This window comes from Camelus bactrianus, chromosome 20, assembly GCF_048773025.1.
Source record: "Camelus bactrianus isolate YW-2024 breed Bactrian camel chromosome 20, ASM4877302v1, whole genome shotgun sequence".
Classification (NCBI taxonomy): Eukaryota; Metazoa; Chordata; class Mammalia; order Artiodactyla; family Camelidae; genus Camelus; species Camelus bactrianus.
This window is the reverse complement of record NC_133558.1, coordinates 18,748,538-18,761,363: the sequence shown is the minus strand read 5'-3', so window position 1 is coordinate 18,761,363 and position 12,826 is coordinate 18,748,538. Positions and strand designations below refer to the sequence as shown.

The following is a 12,826-nucleotide window of genomic DNA, read 5'->3' as shown; positions in this document are numbered from 1 at the left end:
AAAATAAGAAACAAAACAATCATTATTTAAAGTTAATGTACTTTATTCCATTTTGAACACAATAAATTCATTGAAAATGGTTAAATGTTTCTATAGTTTCAGCAAGGAGAGAATATACAAAATAAATATTTTAAATCTGTAAAAAATAAAATGAAATAAAATAAGATCTATAGCTCTCCTATCAACAATAAGTAGCAAATAATTAAATAAAATATATCAATAAAGATAAACAGCAAGATGTATAGAATATTTTTATGAAAAAGTACTATTCATCTTTACCATAGGGGGAAAATCTTTAATAAATTAAGACATGCCACATTCTTCAAAAAGAAATTTTTAAATATAAAGTTTAAAAAATGCAGATATTTCAGACAATTTCCTATATTTTGTTTGGCTTGTAACAAATTGACTTCAAGATTTATTTGGAAAAATGAGAGATTAGTAGATCAAGACATTTTTATAAAAAAGAGTAATAAGGATTTGCTGTGCCAGGCACTGAAATGTTATCAAGTAATAATTGTTAAAAGCACTGGTTTGCAGATGACTGAAACAAAACGGACATCCCAAAACAAACAGGTGGGCATTTCCAGTTCTGGCAATAGGTGATAGATCATTTTCACTAACTAAGTAATGGAAAACAGTTCTATATGCAGCTTGTTAACTGAACACAAAGTGGTCAAGAAAGACATTTTCCATAATTTGTAAGCTTTGTTTGGAAACACTACTCCTTCACAATATTGAGTCATAGACGTGAACAATAAAATTTTTGTAATCTGTTGTTTCCCCTTTCTGGTTCCTTTGTTACCCTTTTTTAACAGAGATCAAGAAGTGAAGATGATGGACACATCCAAGGCCAGCTCAGGTGGTAACTTCATTTTGCTGGGCTTTTCTGATCAACCCCAAATGCAGCCCATTGTCTCTATGACTGTTTTTGCTCTTCCATATCATGACTCTCCTAAACAACACAGCAACTATTCTGGTGTCTTTTCTGGACAGCCGACTTCATACACCCATATACTTCTTCCTCAGTAACCTCTCATTTTTGGACATCTGTTACCTGCAATTCCTCTCCTAGGAATATACCAAAAGACATTCTTGCATATGTGTCCCAAGAGACATACACAAAATTGTTCATCATAATGCCTTTCATATGAGCCAAAAACTGTAATCAGTAAAAATGTCCATTAACAAGTGAATAGAAAAAATAATTGTAATATATTCAAGCAACAGAATATTATACAGCATGAAAATAAATGAACCATAACCACACGAAATGTATTGGATAATTTTAGCAACCAAATGTTAAGTGAAAAAAGAAAAGTCCCAAAAGCACATATAAAATATGTGGAAGTTCAAAAACAACTAAACTTTAAAATTCATGCTATTTAGGCATTAATATATAAATTATATCCTAATGCAAACATGTGATGAACACAAAATTCAAGATCCTGATTCCCCTGGGGATCAGGTAGGAAGAAGGGAGAGTGTATAGTCATATGGGTAGCTCTAAGCTATTAGCTAAGTTTCCCGTTCTTGAACAGAGTAACAGGCTGAAAGGTGTTCAAGGTATTATTTTTAATTCATTGAAAATGGAACAATGATGATATGGCTCATGACCCTAGAATTATGATCATTCCATAATTTTTTTAACCAAATGATTTCTTTCTTGTGGACACACCACCTAGATAATTGCCTATATTTCTCCAACTTGATTGATATCTTACCTGTTAAATAAACCAAATTTCAATTAAATGTGTTGATTTTTATAGATATGGTTTATATTATATTTATAATCTTCAATAGTAAATTTAATATAATACGTAAATTTATCACTGAATCATCAGAGAAGAATTATTGGAATCCATGGAAGAAATCTAAATAGAAAATGAAAAGATAAAACCTAATGTCTTAAGGGAACTTTTCATAAAATTGTTGTTTGGATAAGCCTCTGACCATAGTCAAAGATCTGTTAATCACCTCTGTGGGACACCAGTCCCCGAGGTCTAAACCAAATCAACATAGTAGCCTTTAAAGTTGTACATAAATACTTCCCTACTACATCATTACGGTTCTTGCATACACAGAGACCAACATAGTACTCTGTTTAATTAGGCAGAAATCTATCAACAAATGTGTCTAACAAGAGTATAAATTAAAGGCTACAAATACCTAACAAAAATACATTTAACAAAACCTAATTCCTCAACTCTTCTGGCAATCCCACATGTAGTTTTTCTCCAACATCCACGTTAGAGACTTCTGTTAAATCTTAGATCAACTGTTGCATTTAAATGTAAATATGATTGTGATGTTAGTGTAAGAAACTAGTGGCTATTCCAATATTTCATGGACTCAATAACTTGCCAAACAATTTTTCTGAATTTTCAATGAAATGAAGGATCACCATAACGGGAACATGGGTGCATTTGGACTACATAAGAGCATGACAGCTATGAATTCTTCCCTCATGAAAGCATAAATATATTCTAATATTTTTGTCTTCTGGTAAGTATTCTCTGCTATCTCCAACAGAAGAAGACATAGAGCAGAAAACAGATCCTAGATATCACAGTTGTTAGACCTCAGTCTAATGTGAGAGCAAAATGTGAAAGGTACGTAAGATGTAAATAAATATCAATACACTAATGCCCTCTCAGGAGTGAAGATTATATTAAATTTCAACAAGAGCCATTAGGGGTTTTCTTAAGTTACTGAATGCTCTCTATGTGCCAAGCATCTTACTAAATATTTTATATTTAATATATCATTTAATCCTCTTCACAAACCATTCTACAAAGCAGGTGCTACTAGAATAACTGCTTTACAGATAAGGAAACTCAAGCTTAAAGGAGCTAATTAGCTTGCTCAAGTTCACACAGTAGGAAAGTAGCTGAGGTCTGCTTTAATAAAATCACAGGTGGTCTGACTCTAGAGTCTGGACTCTTAAATATTTTTATATTATCTTTTTCTGCCTTGACTTGTGTAGCTATAGCAATATACCTCTTACTTTACAGTTAATAAAAGATCCATTTTGTATCTTTTCATTTTTTTACAAAATTTTAGACAACTATGAAATTTTATGTTTCCAGTTTTCTCTATATATCATTGTATATGTTCAAGTTATGTTTAAATAGGTCTGGTTCATTTGTCTTAAATTTCACGCAAGAAAGTGAAATGTAAAATTATGCTATATTATTAGAAACTGAAGTCCATACTATGAAAAATGAAAAAGTGTGTTTTAATTAAAATATATCATGCCTCTTTTTTAACATCTATTTCTTCAGCATGTTCTAAGTCTCATTTTTATATCACATTGGCTTTTAAATTTAAAATAATATCTAGAATTTAAGACCCAAGGCTTAAACCACTATGGAAAATGTTAAAAGGCATAAGATGGAAAGTCCTATATAAGGGTTCACAAGATTAAATTACATAAAGGGTAATTCCTGGCTTGGCAGCACTTCTAACAAGGATACCTGGGGCCTTATGTGATCCAAAGCTTAAACTGAGCCAGGAATGTTTCTCACCCAGTAAACCTAGCTAACACATGTTTTAGAAAATGTATGTAGATCACAGATGTGCAGCACACCTAGAGTACCGTATTCACTTCTGAACTCACTAATCTGAGGCATTTGATAAACCACGGTGCATCCAATGGATAGCAACCAGAGAAGCACAGTAATTAAAGCTCATACAGTGATCTGTGCACTTAGTCTGGGAAGATAAATCTAAGAGTATATTTGTTAATAGATTCTAATATTAAAAGACTTAAAGACATATAAAAATTTTAATGAGCCAAATTAAATAATATTGTCTAGATGCACATTTGGGGAATTAAACTATTAAAATACAAGGAGGTGATTACTACAAACATCAGGATAGCAGATACTTTGGGGGAAGAGAGGAGGGTTATGATTGGGATGAGGCACAATGAAAAGCTCCCAGGTTGGTTGGCAAAGTTCTATTTCTTGACCTGGGTGTCAGTTACAAAAATATTCACCTTAGTTCATCAAGCTTTTACTTTTTCTTTCTGTATCCATGTTTTATTTTATATCGAAACTTTTCTATTATTTTTGAAACTAATTTTTTTTAAACAAATCCATGTCAAATTGACTTATTCTGTGTTTATTTCCAGAATTTAAAAAAACAGCCAGTGCCTGGTTGTTACAAAGAAGCATCTTTGAGCTCAACATAAGAAGTGAGTAAGAGGCATTGATTAAAGGGAAGAGGCTGCTTCATATGCAACTGACTTCCCTGTTACTGAAGTTATGAAAATAGGAGTTATATGAATACTCTGTGGAAGGATTTCCTATGAGGGGCCAGAGGCTGGATTCATGGCTTTCTAGGTTCATTTCAACTCTAAAATTCTATGGCCTTTTGATTTCCAACACTATCCCAACCTTAAGTGGTCTAAAAAAGCCAAGTGTATTTTGTAATCAAAGCATTTTGAAAACTCACATCCTTTCCTCTGAGGTTTATCCGTTCAATCTGTACACTGTGTTTGTAAGTAATTTTGTAACATAAGTATGCTTGTGCACTTAAAAAATCATGCCAAAGATAGTTTAAGCATTCCAGTTTAGCTCTAGACCATCACGGTAAATCACCAGTGTGAAAAATGAAAGGAATAAGCGATAGAGTAATAATGATTTGTGGATAGGTGAATATAGTTTTTCATTTTTAGAATTAAATATGAACCAAGTACAGTTCCAAGTGTTTTCACAAATATTAACTCTCACAATTTACCTTCATTTAACATATAGAGAATCCAGTATACAGACAGGTTAAACAAATTGCCCAAGGACAAAGTGCTTCCAAGTGGTGAAGCTGTAATTTGATCCCAGGCACTCTGAGTCAGAAATTTGTGCACTTAAGGCACTAAGCTTAATTTACCTGACATCTACTCCATAAAAATTAGGCACTCTTTAAATTAAATTTCCATTTTGTATTGAGAAAAACTGCATCTCTATCTCATAGTTCTTGGTAATAACAGTTCTTTCTTTATGATTATAACATTATAATGTTTTAACTAAAATGCTTATAACAATGATATACTGTAGGTAATTTATCTTTACCTTATTTTACTATAACTGCAAAAAATAGGTTGTTATTCCTTAGCCCCAAAAACACTGTAAATGTAAAGTATCCTAGGTCTGACGTTCATAGTCAGAACTCACATACATAAAAAATTCATAAACTAACTCAGTAATTAAATAGTCCATCTATTTAATGATATGTTACAGTATTCAGAAATAGTAAGATTAATGTAATTTTATCTCTTATCTGTATTCTTTTAGAGTCAAAATAAGGTGATGGTTTTATCTATCGAGTTGCAAAGCAACCAGAGGATCAACTCATATAATTAGTAAATTCTATGGGGAAAAACAACTCAGATTGTTTGATAAACTGTATTTTGTTTGAATTTCCTGCCTTGTTAATTTTGCTGAACGTCCAGGTGAGTAGGAGCTAACACAGATTGTTGCTATTTGTATGTGGTGACCAAAGGTTTTGGAATTAATTAAACTTTTAATTCTGCAACAAACCAATAAGGCTGTTTAGATGATGGAATAACACTCATAAACAATATTCAAAGAAACATATGGCCTCTGTACATGTAAATAAATAAGGGGCTTTTTTTCCTGGCATCAAAAACACATGCACAAAAAAAGGGCAGTATAGTAGAGAACATCAAAACTGACAAAAGAACCACAGTGTCTGCAATGTTGAAAAGGAGGCAAATAGAAGAAGGAGGTTAGCAGTGATGATCGTTATGATTGTGATTATAAAGGCTGAGATGTAGACATTTGGAAGTGAATAGGGAAAGTCATTCTGTTAGCAAATGGTGGAGCTTATCCCAGGAAAATGTCATTTAACTTTTACCTCAAGCTCAACTCCTTTGTAAGAGAAATATTTGTGTGATCAAGTGATGCTTACGTCATAGTTTCAAGGAGGAACAACTGCCCAAAATATATTCCACTCTTAAAATTAGATAATTAACTTAATGGATTTATTACTTAATGAAAATACATTAAATCATGAGTGACATAGAATATTAAGCCTTTCCAATTATCCACAATCCAATGTGACTGGGTTTAACATACTATTTTTAGAACCACTCTGGAAATGATTAAATATGGAGAGATTCTGGGAAATGAACACAGGGGGTAGGTTAAAAGAGATATTCCAAAATGCGAGAAAGCATGCAAATAAGTGAGTTTTAGATATCCATGACAAACTTTGGAGATTTTTGGTTCTACCTAAGGCTGACACTATTTTTTGTTACCGTGGTATTGTCTCCTAGCCTTTCATGAGAGGCAATGGAAACAAGCAATGGAAGTTCCAGAACAGACTTCATCCTTCTGGGCTTTTCTGATCGCCCCAGTTAGAACGCATCATCTCTGTGGTTGTCTTCATATTCTATATTGTAACTCTGGTAGGAAACACAACTATCATTCTTGTATCTTACCTAGACACCCAGCTCCATACTCCCATGTATTTCTTCTTATCCAATTTGTCTTTTTTGGACCTCTGTTATACAACTAGCATTATCCCCAAGATGCTGGTAAATCTATGGGGTCCAAAAAAGTCTATTACATATGGAGGGTGTGTGCTCCAATTTTTCTTTGCCCTTGACCTGGGCGCCACAGAATGTCTTCTCTTGGCTGTGATGGCTTATGACCACTATGCTGCTGTCTGTCAACCTCTTCACTACACAGTAATAATGCACCCTTGGCTTTGCCAGAAGATGGTGTTGACCGCCTGGATAAGTGGTCTTGGCAGTGCCTTAACTGTTTGCTCCTTGACTTTGACGTTGCCAAGATGTGGGCACCGGGAGGTGGATAATTTTTTCTGTGAGATGCCAGCATTGATCAAGATGGCTTGTGTCTATTCAAAAGTAATTGAAGTTGTTGTCTTTGCTCTTGGAGTGGCATTTCTTCTGGTACCTTTATCCCTAATTCTGATCTCATATGGAGTTATCACTCAAGCTGTCATGAGAATCAAGTCAGCAGCAAGGTGGCGAAAGATCCTTAATACATGTGGTTCTCACCTCACAGTAGTAACTCTGTTTTATGGAACCATCATTTATATGTACATGAAGCCACAGACTAGCACCTCCCAAGATGAGGGGAAGTTCCTTACTCTCTTTTACACAATTGTCACACCCAGTCTTAACCCCCTGATCTACACTTTGAGAAACAAAGATGTAAAAAGTGCAGTCAGGAGAATACTGTGGATAGAAAAATGGCTGGCAAAGTCATGAATTAGATGGAAAAAATCAGAGTGTAGAGAGCTAAAAAAAAACAATATTGATCTTTACCAACAGAAAAGGAATCAATTCATTTATTCAAAGAGCATTTCTTTGGTGTTTACCATGTATCAAGAACTGTACTAGGTACTGACTCTGTAAGGAAGTAGGAAGTAGAGAGAAATGATAAGATAGATGATAAACAGAGATGTAGATACATACATAAATAAAATGTAATTCATGCATTTAGAAAGCTTCAAGACTAATCAGGGACTACAGATAAATATGGTAAGTACAGTAATGTACATAGAAATGAGAAAAGATTTCACATGAGCATCTATTCGCATGTAAGACTGTACTGATTTTTTTCTTCCCAGATGTACCACTTTTATTAGAAATAACACTCCCTTTCATTCACCTGATACTGCCAGAGGAGCCTTTGTGGTGGAGACACAGCCCACCAATACCCATTCCACCTTCTGCCTCAAGTTCTAACTGAGAATAGGGCTACCATGCTACAAATAACATTTCCTAGCCTGGCCTCTACCAACACAATGCCAGGAAAGTGATGTGTGCAACTTCTCAGCCATATTCTCAAACATGAAGCCACTTGCTCTAACCTTCCACCTTCTCCTTCCTCTTGGCAGGACTGTGAATGTGAAGGGTACCTAGCTTTGACAAAGACCCTGAGAGGGAAGTAAGATGGGAACAGAACCAGCCCATTAGCAGAGCAAGACTCCAGATTATTACAGGAGAAAAATCTTTCATATTATTTAATATTAATTAAGCCACTGTATTTTGGGATCTCTCTGAGAGCTTGGCTTTTACCTTTCTATGGCCTGATAAGGAGTCTGGGCCTTTTCCTGCAGGGCAGTATGGTCCCTGGACCTGCAGCCGCAGCATCACCTGGCCACTCACTAGGAAAGCAAATTCTAAGCCCCACTTTAGATCTACTGAATTAACCACCTGAGGGTTGGACCCCAGCAATCTATGTTTTTCAGCAACGCTAAAGTTTGAGAACCACTGCTATAGAGAAAAGGGAGTCACTGAACGTCTCTAAAAAGAAAATTAACATGGTTTATAGATTTTGATTAATTTCCTTTCTGATAGGTATGTGAAAGAAGGTGAATACAGATTTCTCAAAGCTTTTAGATAAGTAGTTTCCAAATGTCCCAAATGTCAGACTCCAGATCATGGCCAGTCCATTACTTTTCTTCCCCCCACCAATCTGGAGAAAGGAGGAAAATACTAAGTTTCAAGTAAGATTAAATGAAGTCAGTATAAAAGATTATTCTTTATTTAATACTATCTATTTGCACTATGGCTTTATAATGTTCTTTTCTTGAACTATTGTGGTAGTAGATGGTAATTTATTAGAAAGGGGCTTGATGCTCTTACTTGACAAAACAAAAATTTAGTAATCTCATGTTTGCTCCCCTAATTTTTTTTACTTTATTTTACTGGTAAAGACATTCAAAATCTGGGAATCTCTATGCTGGAGAATAAACTAAACTTCTCTACAAATTGGCCATTTCAGATATTGAAAATCCTCTCAGCAAGTTAAAGTCCTCACATCTGCAGTGCCATTGCAATGTCATTTCAAAGGCAAAGCAAGCCACCATCTGCCTGAAGTCGGGAGGGGGGGTTGTATGAGTTTATGGTCTTATCTCCATCCTTAAGCCCTGTGGTTCCCAAACTTCCACAGTAGAACATGCCTTCATTTTAAGATTTTGATTCCTTTTTACACGTAATTTTAAAATTGTCAGTTGTGTGAGCCTTGGTAAAAGATGAAGAATCTGGAAGAATGATAATATCAAAAGAGAGAGAAAGCAAAAAGACGATCTACACTTGTCAGTACTGTAAGGACTATGAAGGAGCAAAGTACAGAATGGTGAAATTGTGGACACTGGAAATGAGTATCAACTTTTCTTTGTGAAAAGGGCTGATCCCAAATCTTCATAGGCATATATTACTTTAAAAAGTCTCTTACTCAGTCTTCAACACTCAGTTGAAATCTTACCTCATCTGAAAAGTCCTTAGATACCTCATCAATGCATCTTTAGAATCCCCTCCAAAATCTGACCGTATCAGTTTTACGGTATTCTCATTTTACTTGTCTGCATGTATGAGTGAAAGACACTGAACTTTTTAACAACATAGAACATCTTATTCATGTGAGATTTTGCTGTGTCTAAATTGGCTGCTAACATGAATTACATATTCAATAAGTGTCTGTAGAATGATTAAATGAATATTTTTAATAAATCGACAAGAAAATGTTATTAATTCTGCAGACTTTGGTGAATGTTCATTGGGTAATGAATTTGGGAGCAATATCTTCAGGCTTTTAACATGAAACACTGAGACTTAAGGGAAGGGAAGGATAGTATAGTTTTTTCTTTCATATGCATAATACTGAATCGTCACAACATCCCTTGGAGGTACATACGAGAATGGAAACTAGAAAAGCAGAAGGAATAAAAGAAAAAGTTGCTTATTATCTCATAGGCCAGAAGTAATGACTGCTAACTTTTTAATTAATTTCCTTCTAATTTATGCGCATCCATATTAAAGTTTGGGTCACTTTCAGTATCCTGTTTTATTTCTCCCAATATATGCATTCACATTAGATATATCACCCCCAAGGGAGCAAAAAGTGACTCTTGGACGAGTGCCAAAAATCTTAGCTAGTACAATGATTGGTGGCCCTCCAAAGAGCCACTGTACATAAACAGATAAAGTTTAACTGGAGTATTAAATTTTCATTGAGATGGCGATAATGAAAAAAAAAAAAACAAAAAACACTGGGAAAACAATACCTGAGTGGTATAGTATGTGCTTTTCCTTATTTGAAAAGATGACTAAAATAAAGACTCCCAAGCCAAACTGATTAGAAGGGTGCGCATACCAAGGCTCACTCCAGCACCTGAGACGGGCATAAATAGTCTTCTAGGTTAGTAAGTGACACCTGAATTCATAATAGCCTAGTTAAACAAGCTAAAACGCTGGGAATTCCCTGGCATACTTTTTTTTTAAGTTTGATAACACAATGTTATTATCAAGAATTTGAGGAAACAGACGTCTCATTTACTCCTGGTTCTATTAGTCATCTGCTGCTACATAAACATTTTTTAATAGAAATAAAACTTCTAGAAATGATAAATATAGGTTAAAAAACTCCTGCCCACAATTCCTAAATATAAAAAGCTTGGAAAACTAAAACTTTAAAATGAACTCTTTTGGCAGGGAAACCTGACCTAAACTGATGCTCTTCTGGTCTGTACTCTCAGTTCTATTAAACAAAGATAGATCTTTTTTAAAAGGAAAAAATTCCTTTGTGAGAGAGAATAATATTAGCTATTTGACATTCATCAGAAACAGCAGATATTTCTTAAAGAGGATATTCATTATTATCACTAATCTATAAAACCATAGATTTTCTTTGGAGTTGAGGATTCAAGAGAAATTATAATGTTTCTGTTTTAAGATACAGTATAATCATCAAAGGAAATACTGTCAAAGAATAACTTTAATATATTTTTATCGAAAATTTTAGGTGCACATTTACAGTAGCCACATGAAAACGATGGCTTTTATGCTCTCGTGCACCAACCAAAATATCAAAAGTTTTCATCCTTGCTATCATTGTATCCTGCTGGTAAGAAATGTTGCATGAACTCAAAATACAAACACGGCCCACTGCTTTTCTTTATTGTCATTATTTTCCAATTTATTTATCGACCCCCAACTGCAACATTAACAGAACGTCCACTGTCTCCGCTTTGGGCTCCCTGTCCCCCAGAATGATCTCCAAATTTGAAATTCCAAAAATGAGTTTCTATCAGTTAGCACACCCAACCAGGAAAGGAACAGTGTCCCAGTCCACTACTGCCATTTCTCCTTAGTGACACAAGGTGGTGCTATTGAAAAATGACCCTTCCAGGTATAAGCACTGACTGTCCATATTATAACAAGAGCTAAGTATTCCAGACCTCCACACAGGTGATGGTGGTCCTTATAAGGAAGTAGACTCCACTCCCCACCTTTTCATAACCATCGCATCCCAGTAAGCCTTGCCTTCAGTCTCCCTGAGTGGCAGATCTTCGTTTTCAGGTTTTCTAGTTTTAGAATAACCCATCTCCATCGAAGAGCCTGCAGCCCAGTAACTCCGGCCAAATTTGCTTGGGCATGAGGTTCTTGAGGCCCTGACCACCGTTCCCTCTTCTTTCTTGGGGATCCCCATCACCATAGTGTCTGACAATTTTTCCTTCATCAGTCAAGCCTCCAACCTCCGCCCAACACACACAAAAGTGAATCTTGTAACTATACTCCTTTCCCAGAAGATGGCGCTCTCCACCCGTGCTCTTGAGACCTCATTTCTAACTGATAAATTTGCTGCAAAGATGTGGCGCAACAGGCTTTAGGATAAATCCTGCAACATCACACAGTGAGAACCAAAGAGCAAGATTTATTGGGCAAACATAGAAACCACAGTCAAGCACAGGAGGCACAGTGCCTCCGCCCTCTCATAATCCCATGGAGAGGGGAACCAGGGCCGAGGCCAAGCCGTTTGACATGCAGTGGGGTCAGTGCTCTAGTCCTGACCCAACTGCTCTACCTTCTCAAAAGGTAAACTGGAATGCCACTTCTCAGTGAGACAAGACTACTTCGTTGCCAGGCTATCTGGGTTTAAACGCCAGCTGTTTGCAGGAGTTGTCTGAGGGCGAGCTGCCTGACACCTGGAGACCATGGATTCTGCAGAAAGTTGTAGCCCCTCCTGTTAGGGAGTATAAGGCACTGGGGTCCTATGGTAAACCGAGTTTAGGTGAGACCCTCCTCCCAGGAAGAGGGGGAAACCCCAGTTCCAGCTAGCTCATTTCCTAGACAACCTAGAGTGAGATCCCAGGATCACTTTTGAAAAGTTCTGCTCATTGCTCCACAAATTAAGCAAAATACTGCACATAGTGTTTAGTATAGTGTGCAATTAAAGTGCTCAATAGTATTAACTATTGTATTAGTCCTATTTGGTTATTGTTCCTTTTATATAACTCCCTTAGGAATCTCACATGGGGAGCGTATCCGAAGCAACTGACAGGGATGGACAGCCTTCTCTGAATCCATTAGCAAAAAAGAAAAGAAAAGAAGGATTCTAAAAGTACCTCAAACCTCACCCTCAACTCTCAATGTATAAGCTGGACTTAAACTACACATTAAACCAGTTGGCCTTAACATTTATAGAATATTCTAACCAAAAGCAGCAGAACACACATTCCTCTTAAACACACATGAATATTCTCAAGGATACATCATAAGAACTGACACTGTCAAAACATCCATATCATCCAAGGCAGTCTGCAGATTCAATACAATCCCTATCAAAATTCCAATGACATTTTTTCATAAAAATGGACCAAACAATCCTAACATTTGTATGGAACCACAAAAGAACCCAAACAGCCAAAGCAATCTTGAAAGAACAAAGTTGGAGGCATCACATTTTCTGATTTCCAACTATTACAAAGCTACAGTAATCAAAACAGTGTGGTGTTAGAATAAAAACAGACACATAGATCAATGAAACAA

General features: G+C 35.7%; 1 pseudogene; it reads left to right on the top strand.

The window, feature by feature from the left end:
• The first annotated feature begins 6,314 nt into the window (after window positions 1-6,314).
• LOC105061655 (putative olfactory receptor 2W6) lies at window positions 6,315-7,292 on the top strand (annotated as a pseudogene).
• Window positions 7,293-12,826: the final 5,534 nt, after the last annotated feature.